At 45.5% G+C, this 19,761-nt stretch overlaps 1 protein-coding gene across 4 annotated transcripts in view; it reads right to left on the reverse strand.

Annotated features, from left to right (window-relative positions):
* Window positions 1–19,761, reverse strand: part of Snx8 (sorting nexin 8) — a 78,329-nt gene that overhangs the window by 23,726 nt on the left and 34,842 nt on the right. Inside the window, exon 1 of one of the 4 annotated variants that reach the window (XM_078023600.1) lies at window positions 19,578–19,716. The exons of 2 other annotated variants lie outside the window; for them this stretch is intronic. The gene's annotated coding sequence lies outside the window, so the exon portion shown is untranslated. Of the gene's footprint in view, window positions 1–1,529; window positions 1,648–19,577; window positions 19,717–19,761 lie in introns of those variants that run through there. One more of the 4 variants, XM_078023601.1, reaches the window with a different exon arrangement.

Here is a 19,761-nt window from a genome sequence, read left to right on the forward strand (position 1 = left end):
ACCAGGACACTGGTATTTTCAAACAAACTAAGAAAAAGGAGAGAATGATCATTTCAAATTGCTGCACTGTCCTTTGATGGGCCACACTGCAGAAAGGGCAGAAACACAAAGGGCAAGAGTCTGGTTTTCTGAGGAATAAACGTGGACTTCAATACTCTTATCAAACTGACACCCTCTTCAAGGCAGGTGGCCCCATAAGACACAGCGTCTGGGATATACTATACACCAACCCAGCCCCACAAAGATAATTTAAACTAGACAGAGAGCCACCAGGCCCCGCACCAGTGGGTTGTAGACAGAGGTCAGCATCAGACTTGAGGAGATACAGGGTGGGATTCAGCCTGCATCAATTCCCAGCTGTACGGGCTAGCAAGCGACCACTTCTGAGCTTTCACTGATAACCTATAACTTGGGCATAAGGGTGCCTCCCCACCCTGGCCAGTGAGCACCGTCCTCGCCTTGAATAACAGCAACAACCCCTTACAGGCCCCTTGAATGTCACTCACTCCCTGCTCCAACCCTTCTGGCACAAGACTGCTTTACTTGGCAGTTCTTGGCTCACAAGAAGAACCTCAGAATTAAATGAGACAGTGAAACTGGAAATAACTAGCAAAAAAAAGAAAACATTCAATAAATGTTCCTGACTTCCTTCCAGATTTATTATACCATAATCCAAAAAGATTTTGTAAATCCACCAATTAAAACTTAGTACTGAGCCATGCACAGTGGCCCAGGCCTGTAATCCCAGCAGCTCAGGAGGCTGAGGCAAGAGGTTCCCAAGTTCAAAGCCTGTCTCAGCAACTTGGCAAAGGTCCCAAGCAACTTAGAAAGACCCTGTCTCTCTAAATAAAATACAAAATAGGGCTGGGGATGTTACTCAGTGGTCGAGTGTCCCTGAGTTCAATCACCAGTACCAAGAAAAAAGAAATGAAACTTCAAACATACACTCCGGCACACACACAGTTTGAAGACTGGATCCCTGCCATGCACACACACACATGCACACACATACACACTCTCCCTTCCTAAGATTCTTCCAGCAGAATCTTGAGATAGTAATCACAAAGTCCAAAGCTTTAGGAAGCAAACAGGATTTGTCAATAAACCATGCTGCAGCTCATGCCTTCCTTTACACAAACCTTCTGTAAATGCTGACCTACACAGAAGTCACAGCCTGGGAGAACCTCTGCCCAGCACACAGGGACAGGTGTGCACAGGCCCCCACTTGCACAGCTGCAGTCCCTTGCTTCAGTCACCCAGAGGCCAGGCTCAGCCAGGCCTGGACCCCACCCTGCTCCACGCTGGCCCAGTGGGGGAGCTGTATGAAGCACTCAGAGACACCCCACTCCACCAGTCCAGCCCCGTGGGGGTTCTCCCCATACCAGCATACAGTCCCTCACTGTGTAATGTGCTATGGAAGCACGCAGGACATCTGGCATTCTCAAGCAGGGAGCAATATTCCTAATGGCCAAACGCATCTTCTGGCAGACTCCAAAGTCAGTGTTCCACCACTACGTGAGGCCACCCACCTCAGCTGCCAGCTCGTCAGAACATGAGGATGCGGAGGGCCAGCCAGGGATGGCAGGGAGTCACAGGGCTCCTGTCTTCAAACTGAGCCTACATCAGAATCACCTGCCAGGCCTGTTCAAATACAGATGGCTGCCCACTCCTGGAGCTTCTCACCAGGGGGTCTGGGTGGGGCCTGAGAAGGTGCTTTCCTCGGGTCCAGGTATGGCAGCTGCTGCTGGTCATGATCAGCATGAGAATCACAGTCACAGGACAAGCAGAGTGATTTAGGACCTTGCCTAGACACACACCTTACTTTTACTTATTTACCCAGACTGGGCTAAGACAGGGTAAAGAACAGTGGCATTCCAGGGCACAGGCTGCCCATGAACAGAACCAAACGGAGCAGCAAATGTCATCCACCATCAGCTAGAGCTTGGAGAACCATTCTGCCTTTGATTAAAAACTCCACAAACTACATTCTGATATTAACAGATGATCTCAGGCAATGGGTCTCATCATGGCCATGGCTCCAGAAGGGAGAATTCACCCAGGGGACACCAGGATGCACCTCAAATGCGATGCCCTTCAAGTGCTTCTATCTACAGATTGTCCATGTTAGCCACAGTCCCCTTGTGCCACGGGTATCCCCTGGCCCTAGTGCTGGCAGAGTTCCTGTAGGTAGCAGACTTGAAATATCTCTATTTCATCAACCCTAAGGGTTGTTTTTCTTTTAATAACTTATTTAATGTAACATGACACTTGAAATGAAAATCACTGCAACCTACAATCTGTAAACACCCATATTAATTTTTCTATTGCTTCCCACAGGCACAAAGCTTTATAATATGCTATATGAACTATCTTTTCAAATACTGAACACACTTCCTTGGATCGACCAAACCACATTTCTCTAAATTTTCTGTGAAAACAACAAAAAAACGCTTAAATTTCCATTCAGTAATGATTAACATTGTTTTTCCCATTGGATCTTTTTCTCTATTTAACTTTTAAATGTGTTCACACTTATTTTGTGAAACACTTCAAACATAAAGTACACGTTTGCTGGTGAATGAATAGAACTACAGACTATCATGCTAAGTGAAATAAGCCAATCCCAAAAAAAAACAAAGGCCAAATGTTCTCTAATATGCAGATGCTGACTCACAATAAGGGAGGGAGGGATAGAAAGAAGCTTATTTGATTAGACAAAGGGGAATGAAGAGAAGGGAGCGGGGTTGGGAATAGAAAAGACAGAATGAGTCAGACATCAATTTCCTATATTCATATATAAATACATGACCAGTGAAACAATCATGTACAACCACAGAAAGGGAAGTCAAACTCCATGTATGTATAATGTCAAAATACCCTCCACTGTCATATATATCTAAAAAGAATAAAAAAGAACACAAAAAAAATAAAGTACAGGGCTGGGGATGTGGCTCAAGCGGTAGCGCGCTCGCCTCGCATGCGTGCGGCCCAGGTTCGATCCTCAGCACCACATACCAACAAAGATGTTGTGTCTGCCGAGAACTAAAAAATAAATATTAAAAATTCTCTCTCTATCTCTCTCCTCTCTCACTCTCTCTTTAAAAATAAATAAATAAATAAATAAAGTACAGAAAATATCAGAACCTATGTATCCCCCACCAAGATTTAACTGAAGACAATACTTTGCCATATACTGCCCCCGCAAAAAAATATATCTGTGCACTGGTTCTTCCCTGATTCAAGGATTCCAATCCCAAATCAATGCTGGCATTCCCAGGCAGGTCCTCTGGCTCCTTCACACACATGTCCATCAAATACACACAAATATTGTATTTAGTTAACATGTAATAAATATATACACACACACACACACCTCCATTGGTTTAATATTTATTTTTTATTTTTAAATGGACACAATCTCTTTATTTTTTATTTTTATGTGGTGCTGAGGATGGAACCAGTGCTCATGCATGCTAGACGAGCGCTCTACCACTGAGCCACAACCCCAGCGCCCCCCATTGGTTTTTAAAACTTTGTATACTGCGCACATACAGAAAAGTCCACATCAGAACCACAGACTCAGGGAATTCCTAAATGCACACAGCAGTGTAGGAGCCCAAGTGAAGAGTGAGCACCCAACACCCCCATGTTCCCTCCAGCCACTTCCCCCAGGTCATCACTGCCTTCTGACACCATGAGTGGCTCATGGGGTCACTTGTTTTTATGCTATGAGTGGAATCATGGCATCCCTGTTCCAATCTCCTCCCACAGTGTGACGCTGTCCCTTCTCAGTCCCGTGGAGTCTGCTGCGTGCCTGTGCCACCACTATTCATTCATCTCACTGGGGCTGGGCATCTGCCTAGACACCCGCGCTGCTGGAACGTTAACACATCTCTTGCTGGACATATGCAGGCGTTGCTGTTGGGCACCGAACACAGCCAAAGTGAAATTGCTGATCACAGAATTTGCGTATGTTCAGCTTAGTAAATATTTCCAGTTTTTCAAAGTGACTGAGCCAATCTGCACTCCCACCAGCCAGCATCCATCTGCCTCCCAATGAGGCGAGCGCTCAGCATTTTCTGTCCTCCTCCCGCAGTCAGGGAGACCAATGCCTCTTCCAACAGTTGCAACCAATTAATTCTTGGTTTTATCTCATCATTTCCATTTACATCACAACCGCTGCTCCATATTCCTAGGATGTTGAGACTAAGTCCCTGTGGCAAGTGCAAAACATCAGAGGATTGAGATGAATGTCACTGAGCCACTCCCCTTCGGCTGTTCTCTGCAGTTAACATGAAGACTAGCTTCACACAAGGATCCTGCTGCATCTTTTTTTTTCTTGGGGGCAGGGTGGATAACTAGGGCTTAAACCCAGGAGCGCTCACCTCTGAGCTACACCCCAGTCCTGTTTATTTTTATCTAGAGAAAGGGTCTCACTAAGTTGCAGGGCTGACCTCAAACCTGTGATCCTCCTGCCTCAGCCTCCCAAGTGGCTGGGATTACAGGCGTACACCACGTGCTGGCAAATTTTAACTCTAATTTTAACATGGACAATTCCACATCTGTTTTCCTGCCAATGAATACTTTCCTAAGTGTACCCCCATCCAGAGCAGATAGAACTCAGGACCTCGTGAATACTAGGCAAGCACTTCACCACTGAGTCCTACCCCGACCCCTGAGTGGCTCTTGTAGGCCTACAGAAACAATGCCACATCACTCACAAAACCATGATTTCCTCACTGAGGCTCAGAGATACCCTCTCTCTAAGGAGACCAGACCCTGAGCCAGGCCTTTAGAAACCCACTGCCACCCGCAAAATGTTCTTTTCTCACTTTAGCCATCAGGTACCCTGGGTGCTGCACCCTCATCCACCTCTTCAGCCACGCTGGCTGCCTCACTGTCCCTCAAACCCTGAGAACCTCCCGGCCATGAAGCCATGACCAGCTGCCTCTTCTCCAATGACACTCTCCCCCCATATACCCATCAGACTAAGTAAGGTCTGGTCACCTTCGAATCTTGGCTCAGCATCACCTTCTCCATGACACTTCTCAGTGACAACATGGCCCGCATCGTCACCTCCCCCATGGCAGGTCCTGTCTTCTATCATGCTCTGTACATATCACTTACTTACTACCTCTACTAAATATTGGCCATCACCTACTCAAGCATATTCTCACCCAAATGACAGGTCTTTGTGTTTGTTCACCATCCGTATCTCAGTGATCAGAAGCAGTGCCCAGTACATAGCAGATGCTCAATAAATACCTGCTTAACGGACAAATGAAATCCAATTCATGTGAGCAAGAAAGCCTCGTAACTCAAAGACTGCAATGATTGCCTAGGCAAGGCAGTAACCACAGGCCCTCCCCGCACCAGCAGACTTCATTTAAGACTCCCCCTCCCCCGTGATGGGAACTGTGCCTCAGTGAGCGACAGAAAGAAAGCTACTAACAAAGAGAACAGTTATCAGCAGATGCCACCAAGCTGAGCCCCAAGAGGGTGCCGCACGCCTCCCTGGCAGTATCTTTCCTCCTGCACCCTTGCCCTGTTCAGCTGTATCCATTTTCCCCAAAAGAATATAAGGAAGAACTTTTTTTTCTTTTTTTTTTTTTGCTACTGTGGATTGAACCCAGAGGTGCTTAACAACTGAACCACAGCCCCAGCCCTTTTTATTTTTTTTACTTTGAGACAAGGTTTTGCTAAGTTGCTGAGGCTGGCTTTGAATTTGCAATCCTCCTGCCTCAGCCTCCCAAATGGCTGGGATTATAGGCATGCACCAACACACCCAGCTAAGGAAGAACTGGACGATGTAAAGCCGAGCATGCCACATGGACAGCTCACCCACACTGTTAGAGCAGAATATTGCTGTCTTCTCTTAAACCACCACTGCAGTGGTTTAAGAGCTTTTAAAGCAAACTATCAATTAACAACAACATGAGCTCCCTCAAAGTGCATCAGTGCTTACTAGGTGAGGATGTCTGAATTGGATCCTTTCCAGCCTCCACACTCGGTTCAGACACAACTCCAACAGGAAGGTAGTTCCAAGCCCTTACAGGGACTGTCACTCTTCCTTTATGCTCTCACGACTGGCTTCCGTCTCCCTTCTGAGCCCTCTCCTCAATCTGCGTCATTCACGGCTCTCTCCCAAATCAGGACATACAATTCTGCAGGGAGTTCTGCTTTCCTCATAGAGGGGAGGAGCACAAAGCACCCACACCCACGCCCACATCCACATCCACACCCACAAAGGGTTTCACCAGCGGCAAGTGGGTACCCACATGCAAAAGAATAAAGTCAGGCTCCTACCTCACACCATACACAAGAACCAATTAAAAATGCATCAAAGGGGCTGGGGATGTGGCTCAAGTGGTAGCGCGCTCGCCTGGCATGTGTGCGGCCCGGGTTCGACCTCAGCACCACATACCAACAAAGATGTTGTGTCCGCCGAGAACTAAAAAATAAATATTAAAAAATTCTCTCTCTCTCCCCCTCTCTCTCTCTCACTCTCTCTTTAAAAAAAAAAAAAAAGATGCATCACAGACCTAAATATGAGAGCTAAATTACAAAACACATAGCAGGAAATAGGAGTAAATCCTCATGACCTTGGGTTAGGCAAAGCCTTCTTGGAAATAATACCAAAAGCACAAAAAAAGGAACAAAATAGATAAGCTATACTTTGTCAAAATTAAAAACTTCTGTGCTTCAAAAGATACCATCAAGCTGGGGTTGTGGCTCAGCGGTAGAGTGCCTGCCTTGCACGTGTGAGACCCTGGGTTCAATCCTCAGCACCACATACAAAAAATAAATAAGTGAAATAAAGGTATTTAAAAAAAAAAAAAAAAGATACCATCAAGAAGGTGAAAGACTCACACATTGCTGATGGTACTGCAAATTGGTGCAACCACTATGGAAAGCAGTATGGAGATTCCTCAGAAAACTTGGAATGGAATCACCATTTGACCCAGTCATTCCACTCCTACGTTTATGCCCAAAAGACTTAAAATCAGCATACTACAGTAATGCAGCCATGTCAATGTGTACAGCAGCTCAAATCATAATAACTAAACTATGGTACCAACCTAGGTGCGCTTCAACAGATGAATGGATAATTGTGGTATATATACACAAAGGAATATCACTCAACCTTAAAGAATGAAATTATGGCATTTACCAGTAAATGGATGGAATGAGAGAACATTATGCTAAGCAAAATAAGACAATCCCAAAGAACCAAAGGCTGAATGTTTTCTCAGGTATACAGATGCTAATTCACAATAAAGGGAGGGAGAATAGGGGTATTTTGTTTTGGACTAGAGAGAGGGGAGTGAAGGGAAAAGGAGGCGCATGGGGTAGGAATACTAATAGAATGAATAGGACATTATTACCCTATATGAGTATATGATTACACGACTGGTGTGATTCTACATCCTGTACATCCAGACGAATGAGAACTTATACTCCATTTATGTATGATGTGTCAAAATGCATTCGTTATGTATAACTAATTAGGACAAATTTTTTTTTTAGAGAGAGAGAGAGAGAGAATATTTTTTAATATTTATTTTTTAGTTATTGGCGGACACAACATCTTTGTTTGTATGTGGTGCTGAGGATCGAACCCGGGCCGCATGCATGCTAGGCGAGCGTGCTACCCCTTGAGCCACATTCCCAGCCCAAGGACAAATTTTTAAAGAGATTCTTAAAAAAAAAAAAAAAAAAAAAGTGAAAAGACAAGCAGGGCACAGTGGCGCACGCCTATAATTCCAGAGGCTCAGGAGGCTACCACAAGAGGATGGCAAGTTCAAAGCCAGCCTCAACAACTTAGTGAGGCACTTAGCAACTCAGCAAGACCCTGTCTCTAAATAAAATACAAAAAAGGGCTAGGGATGAGGCTCAGGGGTTGAGTGCTCCTGGGTTCAAGTCCCAGCAGCCAAAAATAAAAGGTGAAAAGACAACTTAGCCTGATGTGGTGGCCACACTTACAATCCCAGCATCTCAGGAGCCTGAGGCAGGAGGATCACAAGTTCAAGTCAAGTCCCAGCAACTTAGCAAGACCCTTTCTTAAAATGAAAAATAAAAACAGCTAGGAACGTAGCTCACTTGAAACCACACAGGGACAAGAGATATGTCAAAAACATCTAAAGAATTCTTACTTTTTTTTAAGACAAATTACATAATTTTAAAGGATATATAAAGGATTTGAATGAACATTTATCCGAAGAAGATATACAAATGGCCAACAGGCACATGAAAAGATGTCCAAACAAAGAGATGCCACTACATACCCACAAAGATCACTGTAATCCAAAAGACAAACTGACAAGCAAGGTGAGGTGGGAATGGAAGATGGTACAGCTGCTGGGGACACAGGCCAGCGGTTACACAGATGGAGGTTCTCATATGACCCAAAGACTCCGCGCCTAGGTATATTACCCTAGAGAAATTAAAACACCCGTCCACACAAAACAGTTGTCCCCACATCTGAATTCACAGGAGCTTGGCTGATAGTAACTAAACGTAGAAACAACTCAAATGCCCATCCCTGAAGAATGGGTAAGTGAAATGGGGTCTGTTCATACAATGAAGGCTCATTCAGCAATAAGAAATGAAGGGGCTGGGATTGTGGCTCAGCGGTAGAGCACTCAACTAGCACAGGTGGGACCTGGGTTCGATCCTCAGCACCACATAAAAATAAAGACATTGTGTTATATCCATCTACACCTAAAAAATAAATATTAAAAAAAAAGAAGAAGAAATGAAGCAGGTGAGGTGGCGCACACCTGTAATCCCTGTGAGTTGGGAGGCTGAGGCTGGAGGATTGCAAGTTCAAGGCCAACCTAGCAATTTAGCAAGGTCTTGTCTCAAAATAAAGCTACCTGGGGAGGTAGCTGGGGAGGTAGTTCAGTGGTAGAACACCTCTGAGGTCAATCCCCAGTACCACACATACAACAGGCCACCAAAAACCACGTATTATATGATTCTATTTATATTAAATTCCCAGAATAGGCAAACATTGAGAAATTTTTTTAAGTTTTTTAAAAACAGTAGTGATTACCAGGGGCTGAGAGGAAGGGAGGATTGGGGGTGACTGCTAAAGTGTAGGGGCTTTCTTTATGAGCTAAATTAAGTGTTGTAAGTTGTGTGGACAATAAAATAACTCTGTGAATATATACTGAAAGCCATTTAACTGTACATTTTAAATGGGTGAACTGTATATACATGAACTATATCTCAATAAAGTTGTTGAGAAATGTTTGTACTGGTGTGGTGGCTCACACCTGTAATCCTGGTGACTCAGAGGAGGCTGAGACAGGAGGACTGAAAATTTGAGGTCAGCCTCAGCAACTGCACAAGGCCCTTTCTTGAAAAATAAAAAGAGCTAGGGCTGTAGCTCAGTGGTAAAGCACTCCTGGATTAGATCCCCAGTACCAAAAAAAAGAAAGAAAAAAAGAAATGTTTGATAAACCAGATGTGGCAGCACATATCTGGAGGACCAGAGACTCAGGAGGCTGAGGCCGTAGGGTCCCTTGAGATGGACAACATCACAAGAACCCATTTCCAAAAAAAAAAAAAAAGTTTGATGAACTTACTCTCTTCTCTCCACTTCTCATGAACACAAACTGATTTATTTTCCTACCACAGTACAAAGCTTAGAACAGAGATGGCTGGAAATTTTGAATGAAGGTTTCTCTTGAAAAGGGAAAACACCACCCACTGTCTACCTCTGAAATCCCTTGGCCCTTTGGTTGTTCCAAGTGCAGATAGATTCCAGTGGGTGGTGTTGCCACAAACACTTTGAGTGGCCACGCTCATGCCCCAGGGACCTCTCAGGGGTCCACAAAGCTACAAACCAAGGGCTAGAAGCAGCCATTGAGTGCTAAGCAACAGAGCAAGTCCCTCAGTGCAGTGCTTTCTCCCCTCCCACGCTTCCCATGAGCTGGAAGGCAGGTGCGGAGTATCATCCGGACAGCTAGTGCCAGAACTTGCAGCTACCCAATGACAAGCTACCCAATGACACCATAACCAGGCTCCATCCCTTATCCTCTGCCTCATCAACACCCCAAAACACTTAGCAGGGGCACAGGTCAGATGTGCTCCACTAGTCTGTGACCATCAACAGGTGGTCCCCTCTACAAAACTGGGAGACTTCACTGTCTGCAAGAATCAAACAAGAAAATAAGCACCTCAAGCACAGGTCAGTGCCCAAGATCTCCTGGTTAATGGGCGTGCAGGTCAGACACTAAACACCCAGATCAAAGGACAGGCCGAGCGAACCACCACCAGGACTGGTGTTCCCAGAAGGACTGGGCCCTTGGACCTGTCAACAGCATCCCGTCCTCATCAAGAACCAAACCACTCCCAAGCTCCCAGCACGATCACAAACACACCAAGGAGTATCCAGGGAACCAAATGGGAGCCACACACATGCACGCGCACATGCACACACACAAACACACACTCACAGACAAGCAGGACACATGCCATTTTCAGACTGGGAGGAAGCTGGTTCTTTCCAGGGGAAGTGCGAGCAACCAGACCACAAGAGGGAAAAAAAATCACTATTGTGCCCAAGACATGGCAAAACTGAAGAGCAGAACTGAAAACACCTCCCTCCCAGATGACTTACGCTGACGCAATCCAAGAGGAAAGGCACAGCAAGGGCCACCAGACCCCGCTCTGTGATCTCCCAAGGTGGCTTCTCAAAGAACCCATTCAGCCTCCAGGGCCTCTCGTCTTGGGAATGTTGACACAGGGACAGGCCCAATGACTTTTTCCAGGCTTTGAAAGAAAAGTTATTTTGGCCAATTTAGGGAATATTGGAATAACTGATAAAGTAGGAATTCAAAGTTCCAGAAAGAATCCTCATCTCCACTGAACAAGATGGAATCCATTTTCAATTCCTTGGTGTGTTTCTGTTGTTGACAACATTTTTTTAACCCTCTTTTTGGCTCTGGATGGTTCAGCCTGAAAGTAACTCAAGTTTCCTGGCGTCTCCTCACATCCATGTGAAAATACTACAAAACATCTGGGTGCACCAGCTATCCTAACCCCGGGAGGGCAAAACGGAGCATCTGTGACCACATTAGGTGCCTCCACAAGATCTCCAGGCAGCCGCTGGCCCCAGCGAGCCAAGTGAGGTCCGGCTGACCCCATCTGCGGTGAGAGTCACAGGACTGGGACAGGCCCCCACCTTCCAGTGCCCAGGGGGCAGACAGCAGGGAATGCGACTGGCCAGAACCCAAGTCGGAGGACACAGCTCTCCCCTAGACCCCGGAGGCAGAGGACAGAATGCTCCTACTAGAGCACTGCCCCTATACAGGACACAGCTGACCATTCAACTTCTACAGAGCTGCCACGAGAGTTCCCCCTTTCCCATCTCCACTGGGCAGTATGTTAACCCAACCTGCACAGTGAGCCTCAGCCTGCCCTTCTCCCTCGCTCCTTCCTGACCCTCAGATCACTCTCAGATCAATCTCAATTCCTGCCTCCAAGACTCAAGCATTCTCTTCTCCTCTAAGAAGGTAGAGGAACAGTGCACTGTCACCCTGAGATAAGGAGTCTCACGTGTGCAGGCCTGCATCAGATTCTGACTCCTGAAAATGTGGCTTAACATCTCCCTGAGGGGCTGAGAGTGTGGCTCAGCGCTGGCCTAGCACGTGCAGGCGAGGCCCTGGGTTCGATCCTCAGCACCACATATAAATAAATAAAATAAAGGCACTGTGTCCAACTACACCTAAAAAAATAAATATTAAAAAAAATCTCCCTATGTTCAAAACACCAGCCGTAAGAAAGATTTCTGAAAGGCAGCCCCGCCCTGGCAGGGCCTGGAGTCCCTCTGGGGCTGGAACCAGGAGCCCTGGGGGGAGGCTGTGGTGCTGAAGGTACTCAGCTGCGCAAAGCTGAAGTTCACCCAAGCCTGCTTCACACCGCCTTTCAAAGAAGGGCACTTTCAATAGCAGGGAGGTGCATGGCATCCATCCTGTGTCCCAAAGTGCCAGTGGCCCGAGGGTCGGGGTCCTCCTTCCTACAGTGACCCCCAGGAGCCACTCAAACAGCTGGCACCACCAGAGACCTCCCAATCAAGCCTGATACTCAGAAAGCAGAAGCCAGAGTGGCACAGGATACAATCAGACACGTGCCACCAAAAGCACACCTCCCTCTAAGTCACTCCAATGTGGCCTGGAGAGCGAACGCTAAGGGAGTCCAAATCTCTCTACTTTTTTTTTTCCCTTTGGTACTTGGGATTGAACCAAGGGTGCTCTACCACTGAGCCATAAACCCACCCCACCCCTGTCCTTTTTAATTTCTATTTTAAGAGAGGGTCTCACTAAGTTGGTTAGGGCCTCGCTAAATTGCTGAGGTTGGCTTTGAATTTGTGATCCTCCTGCCTCAGCCTTTGCCACTGGGATTACAAGTGCACCACCACACCTGGCACCTCTGGATTATTTGAAGACAGTACCTTTGCATCTACCTTTACTTATCATCTCAGGTTTTCCCCAAAAACTCTGTATTGTGAAATATATCACATACACACACAGAAAGGGGTATAAAATTTCTGTGGGAAGGCTCATGATGTGGCTCAATGGTAGAGCTCTTCCTAGCATGAATGAGGCCCAGGGTTCAATCACGAGCACAGGGGAAAAAAAATTTTTACTGGCAGATGAACAAAATTATACTTCAAACACGTGTAATCAACATGAAATACAATGACCTCTAGCACCCCAGAAACCTCCCTTGTACTGTATCCCTTATAGATCAGACCCCCTTTCTCCTACCAGATGTGACCACGAGCCTAATTTTTATGGCATTATCTTCTCTGCTTTTCATTTATACTTTTATCACCCACATAAGCATACCCACACAACAGACCCTATTTCAGATGTGTCTGAATGTTCTAGAAATTGAAGTCGCGTAGTATGTGTTTTTTGTGCCAGATGTTTTCTCAACATCCTCACTACAGAGTAAGGGGACCCAGGAGTAAGGGGACCCAGTGTCGGATTTATGTAATAAGTTACAGAATGGAACATCCCTCAGGTCAGTCATCAGAGGACAACTCTCCAGCTCTAAAAGCCTGATGATTTTGTTTGCTAAGACTCTGAATCAACACACACAACTGATAACAGGGTCACCTCCAGGGTATGGAACTAGTTTGGTGGGAGACAGATAAGGAAGAGAAAGGTGAGAGAAACTGTATCTTCTATACCAAAAAGTGAAAGAATAAGGACAACTTTTACATGGATTCCACTGAAAGAACCATTTCTGGAAAAAAGTGGCAAGAGCGCCATTAACTCAAATTTTACTACACCAGTACTTTAGATATACAAATATTACCTTCCTTGCTATATGATTATGCAGACGTTAAATAGAAAATTTCAAAAACTACTTAGCGGTGCAGAAAAATATCATCTGAAAGGAACAGGCTGCAAGAACGTTCACCCGGGACACAGAAAAGAGAACTACACAGCAAGCACACAGGAAGAAAGGAAAGGCACCAAGGGGACAGCTGTGTTAACGTGGTGGCACAGTGGCTGAGGCGCCTTCACCAAGTGCTGTACTTATGGCTATATCACTTATATGACACATTCTCAATGCATCATTTCACATACTGCAATAAAACTGTGCTACCTCTGATTTCAACTCATTCGTGAGACTCCTGGGGGACAACACTTCACCAGCACAAATCAGGCTTCAGAAGATTGCTAGGCAAAAACCTGATCTCACTTCTTCAGAGCCAATCCCAACTTCCTCCAGCCCACAGGGTATTTCCCTGGGCTACATTCAAATTCCACGTCACTTCACTTTAGATCTGCTGAACACAAACTGTAGGAAGCTAAAAGACCCCCAAACACCTACCCACAACCCAACAGCAAAACGCCTTCAACAGCTGCCACAGAACACAGCATGAAGTATGGATCCAGGAGAACCCCAGGGGCCCCATCTGAGAGTTCAACATTGATATGTGCCCCAACATATTTTTTATGGAACTTCCCCCCGCTTATCAGGTTATGATTTTTATTAGTTCTATAAGAAAAAAACAGAAAGCGTGTCCCAGAGGGCAGCGATGCCCAGCTGGGCCCTACCTGCTGTCTCCCAGGCTGTGTGGGGTCCACACCTTGGGCTCCTGACAGCACAGCTGATCCTAGGAGGCTGCATCCAGCACCTGCCCACCACCCCTGCAGTCTCCCTGCCACCCAGGCACACAGGATGGCAAACATCTCTTTTTGTACTTCATTTTTCTCAGGAAAAAATAATACTAAAACAGAATTCCCCCACCCAGAACACATCACTTTCTTGCTAACCACAAATGCTGGCAAAATCGTTTCTACATAATAATGATTCTTTAGTTCCTCTTTCTTCAAATGGACACATTTTACCTTGCAAATTGCGCCTGGGGGGATCAGTGAGGAAGGGGGTAAGGGGGCACCAGTAAAGACCAACTATTCAAACTTTAAAATTCCTATATAATCAAACTAACATGTGATCCAATCATTTTTTAAAAAAAATGATAAAACGCAATACTCTTCAAACGTTTAAGCCTCTTTTACAGCAGATGATATTCTAGATACAGAGAGGTAAAGAAAAACAAGTTTCTGTCCATCAGAAGTTCAAATTTAAAATGTGTAAAGTAGGAACTGGGGCTGTGGCTCAGTGGTGGAGCGCTTGCCTAGCACGTGTGAGGCACTCACTGGGTTGGAGCCTCACCACCACATAAAAATAAATAAATGAAATAAAGTTATTGTTTCTGTCTAAAACCAAAAAAAAAAAAAAAAAGCCCTTGGGCCTGGGATTGTAGCTCAGTGGTGGAGAGCTTGCCTAGCACCTAGCACGAGTGAGGCACTGGGTTTGATCCTCAGCACCACATATAAATAAAGGTCTATCAACAACTAAGAAAATTTACCAAAAAAATTGAAAAGGTGACAAGTAGAGGGAGCAGGATGCACAGGTTTTTTTTTTCCCTTAAGGTAAACAATTGTTTGAGGCATAATTTAATCACCCTAAGCTGCATAAATCTTAGTGACAGCTCAATGAATTATGACAAATATGTACACTCAGAGAAGTGGCACAACCCCCTGGGTGAGGAACTGCAAATCAGGGGTGTGAGAGCCTGAGGGAGAAGGAAAAGACAGCCACTGGGTAGGAGCTGGGTGGCAGCAAAGCCCTGGGATCTAACCACAGAGAACACAAGGATTCCCTCAGCTTCTAGCGAATGGAATGCATGGAATGCCATCAAGAGCCACACAAACCCGGCGAGGCGGGATTCTCCTGATTTTTAAGATGAAATTTAGGTCCACAGGACTGTGTGAAGCTGAGTTAGGACACACAGTGGAAACTGGCATATTTTTTTATTTGTGCGTTCTGCATTCAGTCGCAAAAGATCACACTGGATGATCAGGCACACGTACCACTCTTTGTTCTATTCTAAGTCACAACAGCTGAGCTTTAGAACCCAGAAGGCTCCTGCAATGGACTCATCCTGCACTGCCAGGAACAGGATGCTCCAGTGGTGCTGCTATCCACAAGGAAAAGAGGTGCTACAAACTCATAAAGGGGGGAAAGAGGGCCCATAAGAAAATGGGCAAAAGACAGAAATAGCCAAGTCAGCGACCCCAGACAACAAAATACTACAAGAATCTAAACCGTGTGCTTAACCAAGAAAATACAGACTAATACAAAAATGGAAAACCTTCTCTTTTTTTTTTTTCTACATTCAAAGGGAGTTTTAAAAAATAGTATTTAGCTGAGAATGGTGGTGCACGCCTCTACTCCCAGCAACTCAGGAGGCTAAGACAGGAAAATTGCAAGTTTGAGGCCAGCTTCAGCAATTTAGTGAGAGGCTGTCTCAAAAAGAAAAATAAAAAGGGATAGGGATGTGGCTCAGTGATCAAGCACCTCTGGGTTCAGTCCCCAGTATTAAAAAAAAAAAAAAAAAAACACATTTAATTTTTTTAAATATATACAATATTGCTACTCTCATCTTTTTTTTTTACATTTTTTTTTTTTAGTTGTCGATGGATCTTTATTTTATTTATTTAGATGTGGTGCTGAGACTCAAATCCAGTGCTTCCCACATGCTAGGCAAGTGCTCTACCACTGAGCCACAATCCCAGCCCTACACATTTAATTTCGATGATATTACAGGGAAAGGACCCTTTTAACACATTGCTGTTCTGGTACAAGATGGTAAGAACAACCATGGAGTCTGGTGTGGTGGCAAATGCCTGTAATCCCAGTGATTCATGAGGCTGATGCAGGAGGATTGCAAATTGGAGGCCAGCCTGAGAAACTTATCAAGACCCTCAGCTACTCAGCAAGACCCCTTTGCAAAATTAAAAATAAATAAAAATAAAAAGGGCCGGGGACGTAGCTCAGTAGTAAAGTATCCCCAGGTTCAAGTTCCAATACCAATTAAAAAAAAAAAAAAAAGAACCATTAAGGAGGATAATTTGTGGGTATTTGATACAACAAAAACTATGCAAGCCCTGTGACTGAAAAAGTCAACTCCTAGGACATCTTCCAGTGGCCTGCAGGATAACAGATTCCAAAGATGTCCAAATCCTAATCCTCAGGGCTTATGACTGTTAGTTTTGCATGGTAAAGGGAATTCAGGTTGCAGTGAAAATGAGATTGCTAATCAGCTGATGTAAAATTAGGGAGATTATCCTAGATTATTTAGAAAACCCAACATAATCACAGAGGTCCTTAAAAGTGGAAAAAGTTGACAAGAGAACAGGAGAGGCAGCAGCACACAGAGAGATGTGCACAAGGTTACCACTGGCCAAGGAATGCAGGTGTCTCTTGAAACTGGAAAGGCAGGAAACAGATTCTACCTGGACTTCAGCCCGGTGGAACTTATTTTGGGCTGCTGACCTCCAGAACTGTGAGATGATAAATTTACATTGTTTAAGCCACTAAATTTGTGATATTTTGTTATGGCCTCAACAGAAAATGAATTCACTACCTAAGGAAATGGTACTGGGGATTGATGATTCAGGGGCACTTTAGCATTAAGCTACATCCCCAGCACCCTCCCCTTTTTTATTTTAAGGCAGGATCTCATTAAGTTGCTTAGGGCTCCACTAAGTTGCTGCAGCTGGCCTCAAACTTGTGATCTTCCTGCCTCAGCCTCCTCAGTCACTGGGATTATAAACATGCATCACAGCACCCAGCAAGAAGCATAAATTTCTGAGTACATCCATGCATAAAATACAAAAATAGTTACCCTGTGTGTAAATATGACTGTACAACCCCCTGTGTGCAAATATGACTGCACAACCAGTACAACTACACATCATGTACAACCAGAAGAATGAGAAGTTATACTCCATTTAGGTATAATGTGTCAAAATGCATTCTACTGTCATGTATAACTAATTAGAATAAAAAGAAATAAAAGTTGATATTCTCTGTCCATCTTCATCATTGCAAAATAAAATTCTGTTCTTGGGGGGGGGGGGGTGCAGGGGACATAGATCTGGAAAAAAATCCATCCTGAACTGAAAACACCAGTTACCTCTCTGGAAAAGGATGAGGTGACTGCAATTAGGGAGGAACTTTTACTTAAAACTGCAACATTCTATATTGTTTTAACACATTTAAGGAAAATGTGTTCATGTTCATCCACGCATTGCATAATTAAATGTTAAGTTTTAAGACAGGAGTTAGCCTATAGAGCATTCATAGCATATATTTCAAATCACCATAAAGTAATAAGACTCAAGAAATGAAAACTACAATGAGCACTATAATCTTTTCTACCCAACCTAAAGGCTCTACAAAGATGGAGACCTCGAAGTCCACATATAAATACTATCAGTGGCTCCAATGGTGTAGGCAGAAGACAGAGAAGAGGAAATTCACTATACACCCAGAAGACATACTTCTCCAAGAAATCAAAATGAACCTTGTGGAAGTATGAAACATATCTCTCATTTTCAAAGGCTCAGGTTTTCTGACCCCTGTCCACCCAGCCAGGGTCCCACCAAGATACACTCCCTGGAACCACCATTAGTGACTTTTGGGCAAGTTACTAATCTCTGGTTAGTTTTCCCAAGGTAAAAATGGTTTGCTGCATTACTTCACTTCCCTGCCAGGATGAGCGCCAGGAATCAAATGGAATGAATTGACAGGCTACATCCCAGGAGCCTGTAGATCCCACTGTTAAGACTCAATCGGCTGAAAGAATACTGTGTACATGGTGAAGCACAGCACCGTAGAGTGTGACATGGCTCTGGACAAAATGAGCAGTCCTGATACAATCACCGCCCAGGAAAGGAAGGACAACTACCTGTAGGGAGTCCAGGCAAAGTCAAAGAGAAAACAGCTCCAGGGGAGTCCAGAGCTCAAGTTATCAGCAAATCACACCATAATGGCAGTCATTAAGTGAGTCCAGTATGAAACTTTTGTGGCACTCCCTCTTTTGCAAAGAGACTACTGAACTACCTCCCCTGTGGCTTCACAAGTCAGGTAAAAGCAAGCTCTCAGTCCAGTCACAGCCTCCCAAGGGGTCCAGACTAGGGCCCTGGTAAAGGTGGGTCCACACTGAGATCCAACATGTGACCTCATGAACACAATGTTCTACCCAACAAGAGCTGTCACATGCTTCCCCTTACACAGACTCCACTGAGAGGGAAAAAATAACCAAAGGCAGGGCGTTCTGCCTAGACTTGGGGGTTTTTTGTTTTGTTTTTTCAGTACTGGGACTGAACCCAGGAATGCTTTACCAGTAAACAACATCCCCAGCGCTTTTTATTTTGAGACAGGGTCTCCCTAAGTTGCTTAGGGCCTTGCTAAGTTTCTGAGGCCTGCAACTTGCGATCCTCCACCTCAGTCTTCCCAGTGGCTGGAATTACAGGCACGCGCCAGCTACGTTTGACGATTAACTGACGTAAAGACCCTAAATCTGCGGGACCTGGTGGTGCACGCCTGTATTTCCAGTGGCTCAGCAGGCTGAGGCAGGAGGATCGCAAGTTTAAAGCTAGGCTCAGCAACTTGGCCAGGCCCTAAGCAATTTATGAGACCCTGTCTCAAAATTAAAATTTTAATTAAGGGCTGGGGATGTGGCTCAGTGGTAAAGAGCCCCGGGGTTAATCCCTGGTACCAAAAACGAAATATAAAAGACCCCAAGTCAAACGCACTCTCACTACCCCTCCCCCGGCTTTCTCGCTGTTCCCCCCTGCCCTTCCCTTAGGGAAGAACCCGTCTCCAAACCTCCAAACTCACTCATTCATCTGGATCAGCTTCTGGGTGACACCTAACCAAAGCCGGCCAGGCCGAGTCCCCAACCTAGACCCCTGCCAAGAAGAATAGTATCTCCTGCCAGCACCACCTGCATGCCTGCACAGAGAAATGGTCACAGGAAAGGACACCCAAACCGAGGAGCGTCCTGCCAAACTCAGACACGAGCGTAATCCCTCAGAGTAACGCCGGTCGTGCCTCTGCACATTCGGAGGAGAAACCCAGGTCCCTCGCCGGAGCCCTCCCCAGCCAAGCGCTGAGTACCGCAAGCGTCGCCTTCCCCAGCGGCAGAACGCGGAGACACTGTCCAAAGGACCCCAGGCGGAGCGGGCGAGGCTGACCTCCACCACCGGGCCAAGAGCGCGGGACGCCGACAGGAGCTAGCCAGGTATGGTCCGGGACAGGTGGCCCCTCTGCAGCGCGCTACTCTCCTGAGCTGGAAGAGGCACGGGGAGGAAGTGACCCGAGCGGCCCGACGACAGTCGCATAGGGTCTCCGGCTGCGCACCAAGAATAGGGAGCCACC

This window comes from Ictidomys tridecemlineatus, chromosome 10 (genome assembly GCF_052094955.1).
Source record: "Ictidomys tridecemlineatus isolate mIctTri1 chromosome 10, mIctTri1.hap1, whole genome shotgun sequence".
Taxonomy (NCBI): Eukaryota; Metazoa; Chordata; class Mammalia; order Rodentia; family Sciuridae; genus Ictidomys; species Ictidomys tridecemlineatus.